The sequence below is a fragment of the Pinus tabuliformis genome, chromosome 4_2, assembly GCF_031772625.1.
Source record: "Pinus tabuliformis cultivar Carrire ecotype Pingquan chromosome 4_2, CPIR1, whole genome shotgun sequence".
Taxonomy (NCBI): domain Eukaryota; kingdom Viridiplantae; phylum Streptophyta; class Pinopsida; order Pinales; family Pinaceae; genus Pinus; species Pinus tabuliformis.
Genome location: NC_142304.1, coordinates 470,504,643 through 470,514,030, shown reverse-complemented (window position 1 = coordinate 470,514,030; position 9,388 = coordinate 470,504,643).

The window sequence follows — 9,388 nt, the reverse complement described above, 5'->3', positions numbered from 1 at the left end:
AACCGATCTGCAACCTGGGCTCATGTAATCATAACCCAGGTCTTGAATCCCAACCCGATCATTGGTACAAACTCTAATATGTGAAAAGATGTGTTGAAGTTGAGCATACTAGAAAATATTTTGTTTACTATTCAATGATGAAAACCATTAACAAGTGAGAGAGAGACCACCAGTAATGCCAATGTTTCTCAAGGTACCAGCCAGTACAATCCATGAAGTGTGAAGAATAATCTAAAGTTGAACACCTGTGAAATCATTTGATCAAAGGCTGATGATGAAAGCCTGTCATCAAATGCGAAGAACTTGCCATTAAGGCATGCAAGCTCCAAGGTACTAGAAATGAGTAATCAACTTCCTAGATAATGAGCTGAGGTCGATAGGAAGTGATCGGTAGAAGGAGGGACATAATATTTCCCACGTCATCGATGCAAGACAAAGGAACAAGATACATGTGGATGAAATAGAGATTTAGAGGAATATGTGTAAGGGCACAAACTGCAGAAGGATTAAGCTCTTCAACATATTGGTGACACGACTTCGGAGTGTGGCAACATTTTGGTACCAAGGGATCAAAGGTCATGAAAATGCAACAGGGATCATATGGAATGAGGAAAAATGGATGACCCAAACCCAGAAGGCCAACGATAAAGTGAGGATATCCCACCCCGACGCAAAGTAGAAAGAGTGTTGATGTTCAAGAGTGACAAGCTACCGTAATTAACCAACATATTAATTCCAAATTCCCCCCCACCATTGCTGGCGATTACCCTAATTATTTTTGAAACACAAGCTTGAAGGGGAGAGCATATGCTTGTAATGTAAGTTTTTCCTTTGGACAAATCTGACCTAATTAGTTTTTAATGAGCCCTAGGAAGGAGAAGCTCAGTCTCATCATAATGACAAGTCCAATGTCGTCAGGATTTAACGAGTTTGACATAGGTAAAACTCAGTCTTTTTCATATTTAGAGAGTTTGAAAAAGACATGGAAAAGAAAACTCCAAAGGTCCCTTTTTCATAAATTTGTCCCTCGAATCTAAAAGGGTAGAAAACAATACCCAAGGGAACCTATTGACTGTGAGAGATCAATGTATACCTTTTTCATAATTAATCAATCCCAGTCTGTAAAAGGGGTAAACTTATAATCGGTAGATGATGCTTCACAGCCTTTAACGAGTTCAAAGTGACAAGAGATCGGTGATCTTTTCATGTTTCATGAGTGAGAAAAGAGCTTAAAGTAGACCCCCATTTTTACTCTCTTTAATGAGTCAAACAGGGAAAAATACTCGGCAATCTTTTCATCTTTTACAAGTCAGAAAAGAGCTTAAAGGTGACTCATCCTAGAGGAACGAGTGGTAAAAAGGGTAGCAACTGGTTCTGATAATGGTCGAACTTCTCAAAACATGTAATGGTCAAGAGGCTAGTTAATAAAACCACTCATCGCTGCAGTCCCTCAAGAAAGGAAACACAACAAAGTGAAAGCATATGATCAGCCAAAGAGATGGTGGCAATGGAATGAAACAACCAAGGCTCATCTAGCAGAAATTAGTTGATAAAAATGGAAATCACGAGATGTAAATCAGGTGTGGGTTCATTTTTACACAAGCTTGAAACATAGAGAACTCTTCTTGGATTCTGTTTCATGTTTACACAAGCTTGAAATGAAAAACTACGCTTGTTATAAGTTCGCAAGCCCCCAGCATAAAGACTCAAATCAAGGTACATGCCCCCCAAGCTTCATTTCATTCGACCAGGTGGATGGAATGAAGGTTCACTTTCGAGATCTTGGAAAGACTCAACTGGGATTTTACGAGATCTGAATCAAAGACTCAATCTGGAAAAGGGAGTTGTTTCATTTTTTAATGAGGTTGACACAGTAAAATAACTATCCTTAAGACCCTTGTTTCATTTTTTAATGAACTTGACACAAGACAAGGAATTATGCTCCAGACCCTTGTTTCATTTTTTAATGAGCTTGACACAAGACAAGGAACTATGCTCCGATCCGTGGTTTCAGTTTTTAACAAGGTTGACACAAGAAAAGAATTGTCCTCATCTCTTGTTTCATTTTTTAATGAGGTCGACACAAGACCAAGACCTATCCTCATATCCTTGGTTTCATTTTTTTAACGAGGTTGACACAAGAAAAGAACTGTCCTCATCACACCTGTTCATGGACCAGACAAGAACAGGGCTCCCAAGAGATCCTCACTAGATGGAAGAACCATGCTCTAGGAGGAATACATGTCATTTGGTACCAAAGATAGATTAGGTTCCAATGCCTCTAGTACATAATGTACTATACCATCTACGTGATCATCAACAAATGCAGAGATGGAATAGGTAACCACATAATTGACCTGTGGCGGGGAAGGTACTGCTCGCAAACAAGAGCCGATAGGGGATGATGATTACAAAGGAGGTGCTTGGTTACCAATGAATGACAATTGATCAATAGTCATAATTATTCCTTCGTTCGGAAAACAAACCACACAGAAAAGCAAAGAAATGAGAGCTCCCATGACATAAATATGGTCATGCCCAAGGAGAAGATTGAAATCTAATGAACCTTGGATGACCATCACATCTATATAGACGGTCTTTCCTCCCAAGGTAATAGGGAACTACAGAAGGATCCCTAAGGGTTGACTGGTTCCTCCGTTGAAATCCAACAAATTCTGGGTGACAGGCACAAGTTGTGGGAACCCAAAATTTGCCAAGTAGTAGAATACATGATGCTAACAAACGCGCCTTCATCTAATATAGTGCCAGGTACTACCATATTATAAGCTTGTACTGTAATCTGGAAAGGCACATAAGATGGGAGGTAGAAAACAGTAAAATGACTCCAATCGAAAAAAATGACATAACTACTTGGTGAGGGAATTATATGATTTCCCCCATGCTTGGTAGGAATAGAAGAAGGACTCTCCTGAACAACCGAGACAGGAGGGTCATTCTTCGATTCATGAGACTTTGAGGAGATGAGAAGAACATGAGAAGTATGATCACTATGCTCTTCCGGAACAGAGAGAGCAACGGAAGACGGAGCCAAGTCGACACTCTTTTCGACTAATTCTTGGTCGGGAACAGACACAAAAGAGTCATGCTCAGGAAGAGCAGGATGGGAAAGATATGAATCCAAGTCAATCTCTTTACCAACTGGGAGAGGGCTATAAGAAAGCCTCTGATAACCAAAATGAAGTTGGGGTAGAGGAGCTACAAGTTATTCCAAAACTTTAGAATCTTTATCCATAAGCGAGCAAAGGTGAAGAAGATTCTTTCTTTCACATAACCTACAGGGAAATCTAATATTCCCTTTCTTCTTACCATTTCTAGCCAAGAGCATAGCATCAACATGATGTCTAGAGGTTGATGGGGATGGTCGATCCAGATTTGGAGACCATACCTCTAAGACTTTGGGAATGCCAGGATAGTCTCGAAGGGGATGGTCACCCATACACAACTTGCAAGGGAATTTGACCTTCTATGGAGGATCAGAAGGTTTGCCTATAGGAGGTGCATTTGGAGTAGCAGTTGCACAATTGGCCCCTTACTTAGATGACTTCTTCTTCTTCGTATTCTTCTTCTTCTTCTTAGCCTCCTGGTTACTAGATTTGAAACTTTCACTAGGCGAAGTAAAAGAGGAAGGTGAAGAAATAGGGGACGAATGCGAGGGGTCAACCTTAGAATCATCGCGACATGATTCAAATGAAGGAGATGGCAGGGCAGAAGTTGAGACACTCGGGATCACTGAGGTCGAAAATAACCAGACAAGTAAGCCAATGGTTAACGTAGGGAGGGACAACGTTGTCATATAAGGAGCACCAACATTTCCAAAGGAAGGAAAAGGACAAGGATTCCTTTCTGAGGGGAACCCTTGACTGGTAGACTCCAAAAATGTTGCCATTGGAATTGACTCTAAAGAATTACTAAGGAAGTCAAATTTTACCAGGAATATTTCGTGGGAAGTTAATTTTAGGATACTGAAACAAAAATTTTCCTTTTCATGTTTTAAGAGTCGAGAAAAGGATGAAAGGTGACTTTATCACTTTCAATTTGGAAATGAGCTCGAAAGGACAAGCACTTGGATGATCCTTTTACTTTTAAAGAGTGAAAAAGGAACGAAAGTGACTACTCTAGAACTCTAGGCAAAAGGTTTACCAGACAAACGTGAACTGCAGAATACCTCCCAGCAAACCAAGAAGTATGAGTAGGAAATCTCTCCAAATGCTGTGTTCGGTGTATCACGTTTGCAAGGCGGCTGAGTCAGTTTCCTATGCATAACATGATTGCAACCTAGTGGGGTCTCCCATCATATACGTGATGGTATAGGTAGCACAAGTTTGTACTAGTACTTATTGAATCAAAAAAGGAGGAATCACACAACCTTAGTGAAATCAACAGCCACTAGGTTTAACGATGCCGGAACACATCTCTAGCCTAGACCTCTAGATATAAGCATTAAGTTTCAATGCTTCCTTAGGTTAATTCAATAAATTTTAACAGTTTATCTTAAATTAGATCTCAGTTTCAAGGCCCTATTGAATGTACCTTCAAGAACTCCTAGAATGCAACTAAATGATAAAAGAGACCATTTCTTTTCAATGAAGAACTAACTAAAGAAAAGTGAGAGGTTCATTTCAAAGCAATCAAAGCAACAAGCAATCAAATGCAAGAATGGTACTTTTCATCATTTCTCAAGAAAACCAATCAAGAGGAAATAGAAATGCAAGAAACCTAATCGAGAAAATGAACAACACAACTTTCACTTTTTAATTTCTAAATGGAAAGAACTTACTAATGCAAAAAGTTGTTCATATTTCCTAACACTAAATGAATGCAATATTTTGATATTTTTCAAATGAACAGCAAGAAACGAAACACAAAACTTGAAAACATACTAGTTTTAAGATTCTTCAAATAAAATAACTCAAAGAATGAAGATAAACATTTCACTCTAAAATGAATCAAAGACTCAAAACCAAGAAGATGTTTCTTTTTGCAAAACTAGAAATATTTTCTCACTGACTGGGAAGCAATGTGATCTATGCCAAGTGAAGGAAGGGAACCAAATGACCAAGACATGAAAGCTTTGGTAACCAAATGTCACGTTTCAATCAGGAAGATGAAAAAACAATTAATAAAGAGAAGCCTCAAACTAAGCAAGGGATTGTGCCAAACACCGCCCAAAGATCAAATGAGCAAGTAGCCCAAGAAAACCAATGTTTCAAGAAACCCTAAGGAAAACAGGTCACACAGTTCGAATGAAGAAATTTCAAGGGAATAAAACTCGAAATCAAATATCCTAATAATCAACTATTTGACACACAGTAAAAGGCAGAAGAGAAGCTCAAAAAGGAGAAGACACACTGGCTCATCAACAAGCAAAACTTCAAAATTGAAACCTATAGGTATCATTGTGAGCATAAAACAGACAACATGCATTGACAATAAAACATCGCACCTCCCTAACCAATGGCTTGGCAATGTCATCACCGAAGTACACCAGTTAATAGCGCCGAGCTGATTTTAGAGCTCTTCACGACTGTGAGGCGACTTAATCGCGCCAAACAGCAGAAGGCTCACCGAAACAGATAACGCAGGCATGACTATCTTCATGATTGTCACAAAATAAATTGCGATGACCTCAAACCAAAGGAAAAAGTTCAAAAACTAAGTGAAGGAAGGCCAGGCCTATCACTCATGACAAAGGGAAGACTACCAGTAGTAGTAAAAACAACCCAAACATGAAAAATCCATCCCAAATGTAAAGGAGACAATAAACCAATAGCAAACTCAATTCAAGGGATAAAAAACAAATCAGTTCACTAGTATGGTCGCCAACTTGTGACATAGGCAAGTTCCCTCTGCAGACATAGGCAACCCCTCTAGCCCTAGAGTGGGTCTAGTCACAACAAAGACAATACTGTTGGGCATGGAATCCCCCACGACATGTTTTGGTGCTCAAAGCCCAAGTTTTGAGTTGATATTGTTGTAAAGATCTGCGAAATGCGGGCGCAAAATGTATGTTAGAGTCATAGGGCTGTCCGCCCTAAGTTTTGAATGTAATGTCAAGCAACCCATTGTCTACAAACCATAGGATTATATAAATAGAGTGAGGGTCTAAGTTGTAAAGATAGCAAATAGAGGATTGGAAAAAAAATGTCTTAGAGATTGAGTTGAAGTGAGAAGTGTGTCTTGGGTCATAGAGTAGGAAGAGGCTCTACAGCTGAGTGCACAGAGGCCTAGTAGAGTCTATAGTGGAGTGCGTGGACCCTAGCAGCTGAGTGCGCAGGGTGGAGTTGAGTCTGTAATTAGAAAAGAGATTAATAAAGAAAGTTTTTCTTACCAATTCTGTGTATCTGTTCTGAGTTATTACATGTTTGATATTAATTGCCATTATACTGTTTATTTGTTGTGCGCACTTGTATGAATTGTGAATATTGTTAAGTATACTTTACACATGTAAATAAGCTAGGATAATCAACTAATGATGGAATACTTGTAAGAACTTGAGTAATAATAACGTTTGGCCCCCGAATAGGGCTGTGTGAAGGCAACATCTCAAGCTGCAAGGCAAAGATAGGTGTGCGTAGGGGCGTGCACGTAGGGTCGAAGCACAGACCACTTGAAACCATCAAACATCCCTAGGGTGTGGAAACCTACTTCTAGCACCCTCCCATACTACTTCGGGTGAGACCTTAGCCCACGCTCTGTGGACTGTTTCCAAAAGGGCCAGTAGTACCAGGATTTGTTAGACTAAATCACCTCTGAACCTGGGTCAAATCCCAATAAGCCAACAAATAGTTCCATTGCCGAGACTGGGATCTATATAAGGGATGTCTGATGTTGTGTCACTAGAATCCAACAAAGAAAGAGATTAAAGGGTGCTTGGACCGAAAAATCCACTAGTTCGCGGCACAGGAAAATAGGAATCTGTGAGTATTGAAGGAACAGTGGTTAGAACGCTACTTATACATGGAAATCCACAAAATTTTCTATGCATCCTTCCCCTCTGAGCTGTACGAGTGGATCACGAAGCTAGAAAACAGTCAGGGAAGGTGTAGGCTCGACAAACCAATTGTGTGGACTCCAGAGTTGGTGCTCATACTAGAAGAATCAAAAGATAAGATCACGCGCGTTGTGGACCATTGGCTCGATCGAATTTTAGGAGGGTTTATCATCGAATTCACAGTAGACACAACAGTCAGCTACAACGAGGCAAAACGATGCTTCCTTAAAGGACTGCGAGGTAAGTACATTAAATCTTTGAACACTTGGATTAAAATGCTACTATGTGAAAAGCGGGTTATGCGAATAAATTGATGTTTGGGGCAACATGAAGTGGGAGGATCTACAGAAATAGAAGTAGCGAATAATTAGAGACTAGTCCCTTGATTTCACCTTCACAGGAGAGCGAGGAGGAGCTTGCGAAAGTTTCACCTAGAAGTGTGATCAGTCTGATAAGACAGCAAATTCCGTGCATACCACCTCCACTTAAACCAGCACTAGTTTCACCATATTCATTCCCATCGTCACCCACACCATCTTCGCCACCACCACAGTTTAATATTGTGAGTGCAATAAAGTTTTCAGTGTTCAAAGGAGTAGGGAATGAAGATCTGGACCAAATTTTGTTCATGGTAAAGGATGTATGGGAAGCACAAGGAGTCATGGATGACAACATAAAAAAGGAAATGCTGGTAAGCAAGTTGTAGGATCACGCACTAACATGGTACATTAAGCATTCTAATGACCATCGAAATGTGGGGATCATAGATATCCAAGCTGCGCTGAATAGGGAATTTAGCAAGTCAAAAGCAGAGACATAGTCTATTATCAGGTTTAAGGAAATCATGATGCTTCCAAGCGAGACCCCTTGGGAGTTAGATCAGAGACTGAAGAGTATGATTCATGAAGCCAACATGACCTTGACGGATGGACAGCACAGCGTATGATTTGTAGCGTCACTAATGCCACATCTGAGGATCGCGTTGTCCCAGCAGAAGTTATCTACTCAGGTCGAAGCCTTGGAGATTTAAATGAGGTTACACAAGACCCCAATACAATATCGTAGCCTGGGAATGCAACAAATCCATGTGTAATTGAAAAATTTGTGTCTCGAAATGAAAAGCTTGAAACAAGACATGAAAACTCACCCGGAAGTGCACGAGGAGGTATGGTGCATAAAATGCAAAGGACAGGGACATGACAAGGACCATTGTCTAGTCTTCGCAAACTACATGGTGGGAGGATGGCCGATGCCATTAAGGCCATAGATACAAGCAGGACAGAGTGCGACACCTACATTATGGCGCATGATTTGTCAGATAGGAGGAAAAAATGCTACGGATAATTGTCATCTATTACAGAAGTATACGCATGATGAGCGCCAGTATTGCAGCAAGAATGCTGCAACTCCTGGGCTACCAACTTTACTTTTATCAACCTGGTAGTTCGTAACAAACTTGGAAGCGTCAGTGCTATATGCACAAATACTAGTTCTCACTGTAGGCTGTCACTTGGTTAGCCGGTGTGAGATCACTAGGAGCTCAAGCGAACTTCTATAGATTCTAGAAGAAGCTCTATGTGTGATGAAGGGAAAGAAAGATTACTCTATAGATGCTATTCTAACTGTAGAAAGGAGAAAGACTGGAATGTAAAGCAAAACCTAGTAGACCCTAATTAACAAGCTAATTCTACTTTTGCCAAAAAAACTATGGAAACCATGAGAGAAATTCCATTACCTACTCAAGGAAGGAAACAACATCTAACCATGCTATTTTTGGAAGTAAATAAGCGAAAAACATGTTTTTGGATTTTTATGTGAGTTTAACATGCATCTAATTTATTGTGTGTGAGTGTGGCAACGAACAGGTGGCGTTAGAGGAAGGTTTTGGAGCTTGGGAGGATGTAGGATGGTGTGGATGGGTCCTAGGAGGTCTTAGGTGGCCTTCTAGAGGATTTTTCCACACTCGGCATTCAAAATAAAGCCTACAAGAAAAACTATAGGACACAGGAAAACTATAGGAGGAAAACAGGGAAACTACAGGAGGCCTACAGGAGGAGGCCAAGAGAAATTTTCGCTATTTTGAGGGTGTGAGAATGGGTGGAAAAGGTGGATGAAGGTTGGAATGAGGTGTTAGGGTGCTTAAGGTATATATGAATCACCAAGAGTGATAAAGATGATTGGGTTTGCTCAAGGAGAGAGGAAGAAGTTCTATGAAAAATGAAGGAAACTAGGGTAGAATTGAGGTGAGGTTTGGGAGACCTATAGGGCATGGATCAAATGGAAGGTGTGATTGTTGGTGAGTTGGCATACTACTGGAAGAGATATACTACATAGAAACTGGCAGTCAACCAAGAAAATCAAGCAACCAATGAAATG